Below are 13,988 nucleotides of genomic sequence, written 5' to 3' on the forward strand. Positions count from 1 at the left end.
ATATATATATATATATATATATATATATATATATATATATATATATATACAGGGTGGCGCCAAACGTTCCAGCCAGGCTTAGAAATCTTGTAGGAAATGTAATTCTGAACAAAAAATTTTCTATAAACATGAGTCGAAAAATGCTTCCTTAAGAAGTTACTGCCCAACTCAGATGCCGGTTCAGCGACCCAAAAAAACTCTAGGATACCAAGTTTTATGCACATCCATCGAAATTTATCGTAGTTATTTAATGTGCGTAATGCGTCATTACCAGTTAACTGGTTAAAACAGGTTATCCCAAGACCTATGAAACGTAATAAAAATATTTTTGCCTCATTTCAAAGAAAATTTAATACTCTACAACTTTGGTTTCCATATTTAAAAAAAAACATACTTTCCTAGATATTTGAAAAAATGTTTTTTTAAAAACGTAACTTTAGAGGAAACGTGGTTTTGGGTGGTAACTTTTTAAGGAAGCATTTTTCAACCCATGTTTATAGAACATTTTTTGTTCAGAATTATATTTCCTACAAGATCTCTAAGCCTGGCTGGATCGTTTGACGCCACCCTGTACGTGTGTATACATACACACGTAAGTTAAGTATAAAAATAATAAATAAGACGATAAGAAGACACCATCTACTCGACGAGTAAAACACAACACGAAAAGTATCATGCTGTAGTTTCATTATACTCTCTCGAGGGGTTACTAATAAATTATTTCATAATATTTTTTCTTCGGAATACTTAATTTAATCTTTTGAAAGCCCAATGACTTTCCTTATATTCCCCTTGGATTATCAAGGATGGCGTGTGTATGTATATATGTATGTATATGTATGTGTGTGTGTGTGTGTGTGTGTGTATGTGTGTGTGTGTGTGTGTGTGTGTGTACAGGGTGTCCCGCATAAGACGGACCAAAAGAAAAATATAAGTAGAACACATAAAAGTGAACAAAAAAGTCCTCTACCATTTTGCAAATGATTGCATAGATTTTCAGATATTAATTAAAGAAAGTGCATTATGATACACAATCTTGTAACAATTTTCCTTGATTAATATCTAAAAATCTATGTTGTCATTTGCAAAATGGTAGAGGACTTTTTTGTTCAGTTTGACTTAATGTAAAAGTATACAACGGCAGACGACGCCATTGCAGCTCATCTACCATATCTACCATATAATCATTTACCAATCTTTTTTAATTAATATCTCGACTATTATTGCGAATATCGCAAAATGGTACAGGACTTTTGTATTCATCTCAATCCGCTCCACGTCCTCACGAGAGATTGTGAAGGGACACCCTGTATAGATATGTGTGTGTGTGTATAATGTGGTTTCTTTTCTCAACTTTTTATTAAGGAGATGTCGGAGCGAGCGACGAACTTGATAAGCATCGATAACGTACAGCGATCATCAAAAAGTAGAAAACGTTATCATCATTTACCGACGATATCGAATTTATGTACACATAGATACTTATGAAATAAAGACGATCGTCAAATAGGCGCTAACATAATACCGCGACCATCTTTTCACAAATGTTATATCATTTTCATTTTGCACTGACCAATGTTACACTTTATTTTCGCACGTAATTTTATCATATAAATTGGGGCAGTCAGTACGCTGTAATTTTTGAAAAATGAAATCAGTGTCACGATAGCAATAGTTCCACATCGTTTTCATCCTTGAGGCAGGAATGCCCTATTTATGCATGTACTTTTGCTATACAAAAACATTTTTGGTCAAGTCAACACAAAGTAAAATTTGTTGGGAAATGTCGTTGACATGATACTGAATACTTTTGCAAAATTATTGTCTCGTGTTGATTCGACAAAATTAAAAATCCTTTTCCATGATGAAAATACGTGCGTAAGTGAAGCGGAGCATCCATCAATATAAGTCGAAAACGATAAAGAATAGTTACTATCACAACATGGTATTTCTGCAAAGTTTACTTCTTTCTATCTGCGTCGAATTAAAAACCTTTTTGCATGATAAAATTACGTGCGAAAATGAAGCAGCGCATCCATCAATATGAGACGAAAACGATAAGGAACGGTTATACGACATCGAATTTTTCTGCAAAGATTACTTCTTTCTACCTGCGTCAAATTAAAAATTCTTTTGCATAGTGAAAGTACGTGCGAAAATGAAGCGGAGCATCCCATGTGATCCGGGAGGCGATGCAGAATGAAATAGTCAAATTTCATGTTATTTTCGAAAATACATCTTTGCGAAAGCAAAAATTACTTTAAAAAACTGTGAGATATTATCTCAGAATATGTTCTAGATGCTATATGACTTAAATAACCTGCAGTAATATGACCGACTTTCAGCCAATGCGCGAGAATCCGACATTCCTACGACGCAACGTTATGAACGCGACTTGGGTTATTGGAAAATTATTTTGGGCGTATTACTGAGGGAGTAGAGTGACATTAACGCACATTATCATCCAAGAGACGATGCTGAGCGAAATACGCACACTTCACGTCATTTTCGAAAATGACCTTTTCAAACGGGGAAATTTTTTTAGAAAACTTAAAAAAATTATCCTAGGCTTAACTAACTCGGCTTAGTAAATTAGCGAAGACTCAAAACACTTCGGTTCAAATCTCGATTTAATAATTTTGCTGAAACACAAAACACATCGGTTGGAATCTCGACTTAATAATTTAGCGGAGCCTCAAAACACATAAGTTCGAATCTCGGCTTAATGGTTTAGCGGAATCTCAAAACACTCAGGTCCGAATCTCGGTTTAATAATTTAGCGGGAAAACGAAACATTTCAGTTTGAGTCTCGACTTAATAATTTAATTTGTTATTTTTAATTTGTCAAAATTTAATTTGCCGTCTTGTCAACAACAAATTCGTATGCATAAGAAAATATCTCCGAAGAGATAGTATATCGTAAATAATACGATATAACAAGTTATAAAGTATATTAATCAAATACTGTATATATAGTAATTTGTCGTCTTGTCGACAACAAACGCGTATGCATAAGAAAATATCTCCGAAGAGATAGTATGTCGTATATAATACGACGTAAGTTATAAAGTATGTTAATCAAATAGTATATATAGAGCATATATAGCATATATAAAACATATATAGAGCATAAAAGAAGCATATATAATATATACAAAGCAAATAAATATGACATGTTGAAATATATCAGTTTAATGTATCATCAAGAAATAATCCGACGAGAAAGAAGCCTGCCGAGTCGAAATTTCAATTGACCATTGTTATGCAAGAATGATCAAATTCAAAAAAATTAATAAACTTTTATGAATACTCCATTCACATCTTTTAATCCAAACAAAAAAATTCAAGCCTTATAGATGCTTGAAATGAAGTAAGAAACAGTTTTTTTATTTTTTACAGTCGCGTATTTTTGCACATTTTTCTAAAGATTGAGCTAGTCAGTACACTTAAAGATATGGAAATGCTTGACTCGTTGAACTATTGCGAAAATCTCAGAGCTAAATTCTTTGGTTGGATCATTCTTACGTAACTCCGGCGAATTGCAAATTCCAATTCTTACTTTACTTTCCGTCAGACCCAATGCGATTTACGTCTACGTGCATGCAATCTACGTAAAATGACGCTTTATATCTACTATATGAGCGTCTAAATTGAACGCTCACCATTGTGCGTCGTCCCACGATGTCTAGGGTCCATCAGCCATCCTGTCGCTTCATCTGATACTGTAACGGTCCTCGCGTCCCACGTCGCCTGTAATTCATTCCTGACCACGATAATCTAACGAAAATTTCACGAAAAATCCTATCTTTCTTGAGGGATACACTCCGAGTTGCGAATTGCGTATGAAGTATCGCAAACTGCGTCTTCGAGGAAATGTCGCCCTTTCGGATAAACGACGAGTATATGCAACGAATTCAGGAACGGTCCGATCGAGTTGTAGTGTATCGCTTTGATACACGCGCCACGCGAATCGCTATGAAGAAAACGGAATTCGTGAGCGAAGGGAACACGTAACGCGAATCGAAGGCTGATCTCGCGAAATTTTTCGACGCGTGGATGAAGTAATCTGTGCGAGATTCTTACGTACGACACCGAATTACCTGATGTAACGTTTCGATAGTGCAGCGTAGTAGGCTGCAATACAGCTCCGCAATATTTTTGCGGATAACAGCTCCGCAATACTTTTGCGAAGACAATTCCGTAATGCTTTTGCGGATAACAACTCCGCAATATTTTTGCGAAGTTTGCTCGCAACTCTTCCGCAAATAAGATCCAGTGAAATTCGCAAACCTATCAAATTAATAATCGCGAACGCAAACGTGAATGAAAAATCAAAAACTATGAAAATTATGACGATAGAGATAAAGATTCTGTTCAAAATTCGAAATGTAGCTTTACTCCAAATGCAAGGAAATCAAAAGTATTGAAATATATTCAAAATTCACGCGAAAAAAGTGTTACCGCGTCAGACGTCTGTCTCTGTTCAATGGAACTTGCTGCACGCCGCGTAAGTAAACAAACAACTGCTCGTATGTCTGACTTGTGTACATCGCGTTTTTCGCGAGGGATCAACGCTTGCTAGCATTGTCTCTATTGTATCCCGCGTTAGGAAACTTTAACTCTAAATGAAAAATTCAAACTTGAAGATTTTCTGACAATCGTGAAATTAATTTTGCAAACAGTTTATATAATTATGTTAAATCGCTTCGCGCAGGTGCCGCACAATATCAAATTTTATTTAATTACGAAGTACGAACTCTACTTTATGAAATGCAATCACAATTCAAGCTCACGCGAGAGAGAAAATTGAGAAAATTAACGATTAGCGGAAGATCTATGATGTGATTGCGATTGCATATTTTCTGTGGCGCAATCCCTTTGTACGTTGGCGCAATCTCTTTGCGCGTTGATGCACTGCTCGAGACATCTGGAAGATCGCATTCAATAAAACTGAATAATTTTACAAAATTTTCAGATAAGACAAATATTCAGAGCGTATACTCAATACTATAAGCATCTACCAGATAGTGTTGTATTTGATTAATCAAAATTTCCTCCGAAAAAAATCGTCGACTAATCAATAACCTAAGTTAATCAATTAATAAATATATATACATTGAGAGAAAAATACTTTAAAATTGATATGCCAAATTTATGTAAAATATGCATTATCACTAATATTATTCTTTGAAAAAGCGATCTTCCAATTGTTTCGAGCAGTGTGATTTTTATTGGACGGCACGTACACATACTACAACTACAGCAAAGTAAATCACATTGATTCGATAAGCATGCACTACATCGAAAGACTTTTTGTCTTTCTATTATTATGTTTCTTGTTTTGACTCACCAAACCGCCGATCAGGGTAGCCACATTCTACTTTCGTTTCTAGAACAAAAAAATACCATTTCGCCGATTAGATTCGTGCATTGATGACGATTTGAGTGAAGAAGTTTGAAGGATTAAAAAAAAATAAACGCGATATTTTTCACGCTGAAAGAATTTTTCAGAATGCATTTACACTTGGAATATTCCGTTTCTCTTTTTCTCGACGGTTCAAATAAATCTCTTAGTCAGAACAAATAAAAATTTTTCAAGTGGAGATGTTATTCAGAAAAAATTCTCCCCACGTGTAATTACGCGATGTTTGATTCGATTTAAATTATCTCGATTTCGAGCAAGAGAATTATCAATCTTGTCGGATTTCTAATTACAAATGTTAATTAATGAGACTTACCTTCGAGCTAACCCCGCTCGGCCCGAGCCGGATCCTCCGGCGCAGCAGCCCCTAAGAGTCGGCTGGTCATCTGCTTCATCTCTGCAACAGAAACCAGATTTAATTTAGTATTACGATAATGGAGGCATTAAGGAACTCGATTTCAAACAAAAGAATTTCCAGTTTTATCGATTTTATCGGAATTATGAATTCAAATTAGTGAAACTCACCTTCGCGCCAACTCTGCTAGGCCCGAGCCGGATCCTCCGGCGCAGCATCTCCTTAGAGTCAAGTGCTCGTCTCTGCAACAAAAAATAGATTTAATTGATTATTAATTAGTTACACGACGATGGAAGCATTAAAGAACTCGATTCCAAACAAGAAAATTTTCAATTTTGTCGGATTTCTAATTATAAGTACAAATTAGTGAAGTTCACCTTCGAGCCGACTCAGACAGGCCCGAGCCAAATCCTCTGGCGTCGCATTCCATAGAGCCGCGTGACTGCGTCTGCTCTATTGGATCTCTATGACAGAAATTTAATTTAATTTAGTAATTTAATAATTTAGTATCAATTAGTTACACGCGACGAAAAGCAAAACGACGAAAAGAAATTGTCATAACGGCACGCTCGAGTTCCTTCTCAATGCGCGATAAAATTACGCAGTGCGCAATAATTAAATCATAGCGGAATAAAGAAGTAATAATAAAGAAGTAATAATAAATTAATTAATGGATGATGATATTAATATCTGATCGACAACCGTATAATAATATCCAGTAGTATCAATTAATTACACACGACAGCAAGACGAGATAAGGAAATCGTCGTAACAACACGCTCGAGTTACTTCCCAATAGACAATAAAAATAATTAAATGACAACCGAATAAAGAAGTAATAATAAATTAATTAATGGATGATGATATTAATATCTGATCGACAACCGTATAATAATATCCAGTAGTATCAATTAATTACACACGACAGCAAGACGAGATAAGGAAATCGTCGTAACAACACGCTCGAGTTACTTCCCAATAGACAATAAAAATAATTAAATGACAACCGAATAAAGAAGTAATAATACTCGAATAATAATTGAATGATGATAATATTTGATTGACATTGAGGAATTCGATCGCGACGTTTCTCTGTCTAACAAGTAAAAAAGTAAATAAAACGCGGTAATTACCTGTCGCGGTAAAGCCCGCAACATCTGCTTGCGTGATAAGTACGCGTCTCAATTCCTATAAATTATTGCCTTAATTGTGGCGAAGTCAAAATGCGGTTCTAAAAATCGGCGCGAAATAACTTAGAAAATAACGTGGCAACTCCCGCGATGCTCTTGCTTCGGCGACTGATAGCGCTATGTATGGCGTAATGCTTGAGCACGTGCTCGCGCACGCGTATTTACATGACCGACCGCGCGTCCCCCCTCCCCTCTCCCCAACACCGCACAGTCAGCGGCCCGAGCGCGCCGTTACGACGGTCGGTTTACCTAGTTATTGTGGAGCTTAGAGTTTTTGTTAGAGCCGTTGCCCAGGTATTGTTATTACCGATTATTCGATCATCATTATTTCGTTATTATATACTCGAAGATATTATCACATGATTGTCGAACATATATTATTATCATTACCATTTGATTCGAGTATTGTTACTTCTTTATTCGATCATTATTTAATTTATTCGGTTATTATTTAATTATTGCTATTACGCATAGAAAAGCAACTCGGGCAGACCGTTACGACAATTTATTTACCTCGTCTTTAATCAGTTATTACTGCCGTTGCCCAATTATTGTTATTCATTGTTATTACCGATTATTCTATCATCGTTATTAAGTTACTATCCGCTCGCGGCTATTATTACACGATTGCCGAGCAGATTATAATTATTAGTATTATAATTATTATAAAAAAGTAATAATATTCAAATAATAAATTGTAGTGGTAATAATACCTGGTCAACAATTGTGTAATAACCGCGAGCGGGTAATAACTGAATAACGATGATCGAGTAATCGGTAATAACACTGAATAACAATAACTGGGCAACGGCAGTAATAACTGATTAAAGACGAGGTAAAGAAATTGTCGTAATGGCACGCCCGAGTTGCTTTCCTATACGTAATAGCAATAATTAAATAATAACCGAATAAATTAAATAATAATCGAATAAAGAAGTAATAATATTCGAATATTAAATGGATGATGATAATATTTGATCGGCATTGAGGAACTCGATCGCGACGTTTTTCTATCTAACAAGTAAAAAAAGTAAATGAAACGCGATAATTATTTGTCGCGGTAAAGTCCACAATACTTGCTCGCGTGAGGAGTACGCGTCTTAATTATCGCGTCAATTTTCGCGAAGTCAAAACGCGGTATTAAAAATCGGTACGGAATAATGTATAGAAAATAACGCGTTAGCTCCCGATGTGCCCGTCTCGACTGTTGAGAGTATCATGGCGTGACGTGCTCGCGCACGTGTGTTTACATGATCCGACCACGCGCCTCCTCCAAGCACCGCTCAGTTAGCGACACGGGGCGGCTGTTACTACAGTCCGTTTATCTAGCCTTTATGGAGCCTAGAGTTTTTGTTAGAGCCGTTACCTAGGTATTGTTATTACCGATTATTTAATCATTATTTCTTTATTATCCACTCACGAATATTACCACACGATTGTCGAGCAGATATTATTATCACTATCATTTAATATTCGAGTATTATTACTTTTTTATTCGGTTATTATTTAATTTATTCGATTATTATTTAATTACTGCTATTACGCATAAGAACTTTTCTGCAAACTTTTCGTATTTTTTTTTTAGCATCGAAACTAAATTCTAAAAGTGTAGTAGTGATCTTTGACATTTTTCTGATTGGAGCATCCATAGTTTCAGTATGTATAATCTGCAGAATGTTTGTATTAAACAAATATTGCACTAACTGATAGCTCAAAATTTAAAAAATATTTTTTTTGTTTTCGTCACATATTGAGCAATGCTCCAATTTATTTTTGCATGCTCTTTTGTTGTGTAAACGCGTTTGTAATTCTGTGCAAGCAACAAGACGTAAAATTTGCAGAAAAAACTCAATGTTATGTCGGTAAAGTTTTCATGTCCAGCATCCTCTTAAACATTTACTTCAAAGTATTCATACAGTTTCATGGGAGATAAAAGTCAGAACAATGGTAAAAAGAGATTTATTCCTTTTAATTTCGTAGCATTCCGCGGAAGACGGGTGATGGATGATTCGAGGCATCATCGTTGTCAGTGATGTTGGCATGTTTTGGCTCGTGTAATCAATAATCATTAGAATCACAATGCCGCTATTATGATCTCTGGACAGGTTAGTTAGACGAAATTTAAATATCATTTGCTCGCGAGCCACGAAATTGCGGAATTCTCTAATCTTGCAAATTCTACTAACTTTGACAGATAAATGGAGGATCTCAAAATATAATGTTATACATTTCCTATCTGCACATGTTTATTTATTGCTGTTTTCTTCGTGTTCGAAGGTAGGTTTGAAGTGAAACCCGCGTTCTAAAGAGAATTATTGCAGAAACAAACCTCAGCACTTGCAATATTAATACTAGTTATGATTTATTTATGATTGAATCATAAGTAACTATAGAAATCATAATTAATTACATAATTAATTCGTAGAGTAAATTCCTCAAAATAGACCGAAATTTCAACTCGGGTATTTTCCCATCCTCATAAATCTTTCTTTAGTGCTCAACAAAGCAACTAAATAGTCATTTCTAGCGCCAAAGAGAGAGAGAGAGAGAGAGAGAGAGAGAGAACAATAGTCTGCACAATGTTTCGTTTCGAAATTCTCCATTGGCAGTTTAAACTCGACACAATCTACAGAGTTATACGATGTAGAACTAAAATTTGGATTCGAGAAAGGATTATCATATTATACAAGCTCTTATTGTAAACGCTGCCACTTGATAATTTAATATTTTCGGCATCAAGACTTCCGCAATCATATCTGTATATCCTTCCTCTTAATATTCATTTAAGTGTCTATTTTGCGATTATATCGAATTTCTTCGGTCGATGCCCCGGGAACCGGTGAATAAAGAATTCAATCAAGATCTAATCTAGCCTGCAGCGCGCCGTGTCAGTGAACTAATGCACTCGCTAATTCGATAAAAGCTGTGACAATCAACGAGGAACATGTGGCAGGTGGAAATCAAGTCCACACTGTGGTGACCTATCTAACCGGGCATCGTTGCCGATATCGATCGCGCTGATGAATAATGCTGTTAATATGCAGTAGCGTAAACCTCAAGAAGTTTATACGTGGACTACGTTATATCGAAGAAACCGAGTTAACGCTCGAAATAAAAAAATATATATATATTTCTTTCGCGCTAAAAATTAGGACAAAATTGGCCGATAACTCGCTTTCCAAATCGGCAAAGTCGCGTAAAGATATCAAAAACCGACATTACTGAATAACGATTTTGTATGTCATTGTTGAGGAAAAACGCGTAATTTCATTCGCTATGAAAATAAAAAAGGAGAGAGATACGTAAATCAAACTCGTTTGCGAATTGATTTATGCCTGTTATCGCCGGCAGATACCTTCACCATGGGGAGATTATTGTTATTCATGTTGATCACGTATCGAATAACCGATAACACACGCGGTGCCGTCCGCTATCGATCCCACGCGTTTGACGAAAGGCTGATAAATAGTACGAAGAGCGATTGACTGCACGGTCATTAATTTACTGTGCGAATGCGATTAATGGAAATAATGAACATGAAAACGACGAAAACGCTCGGAGTCTATCATCGGAGCGATTCGCTTCCATGATATCGAATGGCTATTTAAAACTGTCGATATTAAAATTGCCGTGTTATTTTTCAGCGACACGACGAGCTCTCGCGCGTAGCTGAGCGCAGCTTTTGTCTCGAATAGCCGGCTTTTACGATAAAATCTGTATCCGCTTGATACGTGTTACGTGTACTCGCATAATTTACGCGCGCATATGCATACGCGCATGCATTATTGCAGAGCGTCACCATTGCTTCTTCTGCGCGTCTCGGAAACAAGCTGCAAAACACACGTGACACTTAATCGTCCATTTTTCCAGATGTAAGCAGCGACAATGTTATCGTTGACAAAAACTACAATCGCGTCGGGAGCTCGAAGTTTCCAGCGAGGAACTTGCGAGAAAATCGCGATATAATTCAAAGGGGAAAAATGACGCGTCGCGGATAAACTTTTACTTATTTTAAAAGTTCCTGTAATGGATAACTTTTACTGGAAACTTTATCCGGTAACGCATGGTTTAAAGATTACGAGCCGCGGCAAATACTTGACAAAGTTTTTAGGGTGAAAGGGAAGTTCATAAATGTATCAATGTCACTTAGCGTTTTGCGCGCCACACCGTTCGCGCGTTTCCTCTTCTTCTCCTCTTTTTTCACGCGACGAAATATATTGAGCAAAGTCGCGAAAGATATAAGTTAGAGACCGGAAAAGTTCGGGAAAATTTCAGTTTGAAATGTCCGCGCGTGGAGATCTCTCAATTTGTTTACACAGAAATATTCTTTTCCACGAGGCAGAGTTGTTCAAAGAAGGACTGACAGCAGACGAGGGGAAATTAACTCGTCATTAGGTGCGCAAATGGCAACTACTGTCGCGGCTCGAAAGCGCAACTCGTGAAATTGGCTCAGCCGATAAACCGCAAACGCAATCTGGGATCAAAAGAGCTCGCATGTCATGGAGATTTCCATGGAAGCGCCTCTGAACAGAGATTGCCGCGATGCGAGACGAGCAAATATTTGTTTGCATTCGGATGTTACGAAGCTCGAATTTTCAGGGCACGAGTACATTTGTGAGGTCGACTTGGTTACGTATCTATCGGGCACGCGTGCACGTGTCCGTGCTGTGTACGCGTCAGCGGCTTACAGACTTTCAACGTGCTCGGTTGACAGGATGAACCAGAGGCGATGCTACACACACGTCTCTACCACTACTACAATCACTTCCAATCGACAAAAAGTATTTTTGCCCACCGAGTTCGATCAATTTTGCCGCGAATTGATGTACGTGCTCTCCAGCAACACGATCCTTCCGACGTTCCAACTATACTCGAATGAAGATCGCACGAACCCGGATTAATTACTCCAACACAAATTTGATCATACTGATAGAAGGGAATATCTTGAAATTAAATCTATTCGTGACAGTCTCTCTTCACATATCTTATATTATTTTCACTGGCTATTTCAAGATATTCGCTATTATTGTATAAAATATTAGATTATACAATAATCTAAATAAACGTATTACTTTAGGTCGGTATAAGCGTCGAATATAACGATGATACGAAAGAGAATAACGAGAGAGGAGAGAGAGAGAGAGAGAGAGAACTGGGACGGAGAAAAATAGAGCAGTTTCATCGACGAATTACGGTGAAAATTAGTTATCAATTTCGTGCTATTCACCTATAAAGACTTATGAATAATTTATTTGAACCATATGCTAAATTGGAACTAACTAAAGGCGAAATTTTAGCATTAATCCAAATTAATCCTCCGCTTCATAGAAACTATTCCGAGATTCGGCGCGCATAATCAGCTGCGCCACGATGCAAAATTATCAACTCGTTACTAGTTGTTGCTGCGGTTAAAGGCGCTTGTTAAATTGATCGTTAAATTTTCAGAGAGAGCTATTAATTTTTAGCAACAATCGCTATCTTTGTTAGTGATACTTTAGCAATATTATCTAACGGTATCGGTTTGAGCATAAATTGCAGTTTCTGCATAAATTACAAACTATACGAAAAATGCGGAAGTAAGCGACTTGCATGGGAAAAAGATTTGGAAGCAGTAATTTTTTCCCCTTCTTAGCTCCATTATCGTTGACCGACGCAGGTGCGTTTATAAAGAAGTAATGTACTTGCCAGGATATACACGAGCGCAGAAACAAAGTTCCGTGGAGTTTCAGTCTCAAAGGCGACGCGCCAACATAACATAACATAGCTGGAAGTTTCTACGGAAATTCAGTGGAAGCTTCTATCGCAAAATGTCTTACATTCGCTGTCAGGGATCTGAAAGCACGCGACATGGCAATTTATGAGTAATTTTTATTCGACATACCCTTCTGAGCGCGAGTAGAGAAGAAGTTCCGTAAAAGCTTCACTTAAAAAAATAAGAAAAGATACTTGGATTGTCAAGCGCGGGATACCGGCCTGATTTTTGCGATATAAAGGGGCCGGTATGATTTAACGTTTTCAAGAAAATAGTACGAAAGTACGTCGCGATATCGAACGGAATAATTTATGAATGTAATGCGCCAAGTGCGATTGTACAACGCCGGCTCGCCCAACGTTCGAACGCGCCGTTGGAACTACTACGCGATTTTCTCTTATTTTCGCGTTAACTCGAATTTTGCAGATACGATCCGACTCGATTTATTGGACGACGAATGTTGTGGCGCATGGAGACTCATCCCCTCTCTCTCTTTCTCATAAACGAATTAAATTGAAAATACGTCTACGTTATTTGAGCGAGAGAGATCGAACGGTCGCGCGATACACTTCCATGCTTACGAGCACTTCTAAGAAATTCAAGGGAAGCATAAAGTGCACAGATTCTATATTTATCCTGGCGCGGTAACATTTATTGACCATTTCTTCCTTCCGTTTGTATGCATGGGCCACCGCTGCTTAACAGGACGATCGCGTAAGCCGTTGAAAAGATTCCAAAGGCAGCTTCTCGTGCCATCCGCGACTTGCATAACAAAACCGCGCCCAATTCTCCTGGGGAGAACGCTTCCGCGCTAACTTTCAGAAACCGGAGATGCCTTTGAAAGTGCATCATCTTTGAAGGTGCACTCTCTCTTCCCTTCCGTTGAAATGAACTTTACTGCGGCGCGTCATTAATAATATCAATGTAGAAATCGAATAGTTTCGTGCCACTCTCTCTCTCTCTCTCTCTCTCTCTCTCTCTTTCTCTCTCTCTCTCTTTCTCTCTCTTGCTCGGGCATAGAAATTACTCGGTTACCGAATTTTCGCGTCGATCCTTGTTAACTGTCGGCGACAACTAATATATACATTTTTTTATTATCGAGAAATTTCAACGTGTTGACCACTTGATTGTTCCATCCGCGCGTGTCGAATGCCAGAAGTGACCGCGGAATTTCGAGTAAATCGTTGACGAAAATATAATTCACCGAGTTATCGGAGAGAGAGAGAGAGAGAGAGAGAGAGAGAGAGAGAGAGAGAGAGAGAGAGAGAG

The 13,988-nt window shown here is 37.4% G+C and overlaps 1 protein-coding gene and 1 long non-coding RNA gene across 2 annotated transcripts in view; one reads left to right on the forward strand and one right to left on the reverse strand.

Moving 5' to 3' along the window:
- The window catches only part of LOC116843969, a 269,149-nt gene that overhangs the window by 102,707 nt on the left and 152,454 nt on the right, over window positions 1-13,988 (forward strand). The window lies entirely within an intron of this gene.
- LOC116843970 overlaps window positions 6,159-13,988 on the reverse strand; it is a 12,437-nt gene continuing 4,607 nt past the window's right edge. Inside the window, exon 4 of the long non-coding RNA XR_004377958.1 lies at window positions 6,159-6,241. This is a non-coding gene — a long non-coding RNA (uncharacterized LOC116843970). The remainder of the gene's footprint in view (window positions 6,242-13,988) is intronic.

Source organism: Odontomachus brunneus, unplaced genomic scaffold (assembly GCF_010583005.1).
Source record: "Odontomachus brunneus isolate Ranch 3 - 2012 unplaced genomic scaffold, Obru_v1 Obru_scaffold_037, whole genome shotgun sequence".
Lineage (NCBI taxonomy): Eukaryota > Metazoa > Arthropoda > Insecta > Hymenoptera > Formicidae > Odontomachus > Odontomachus brunneus.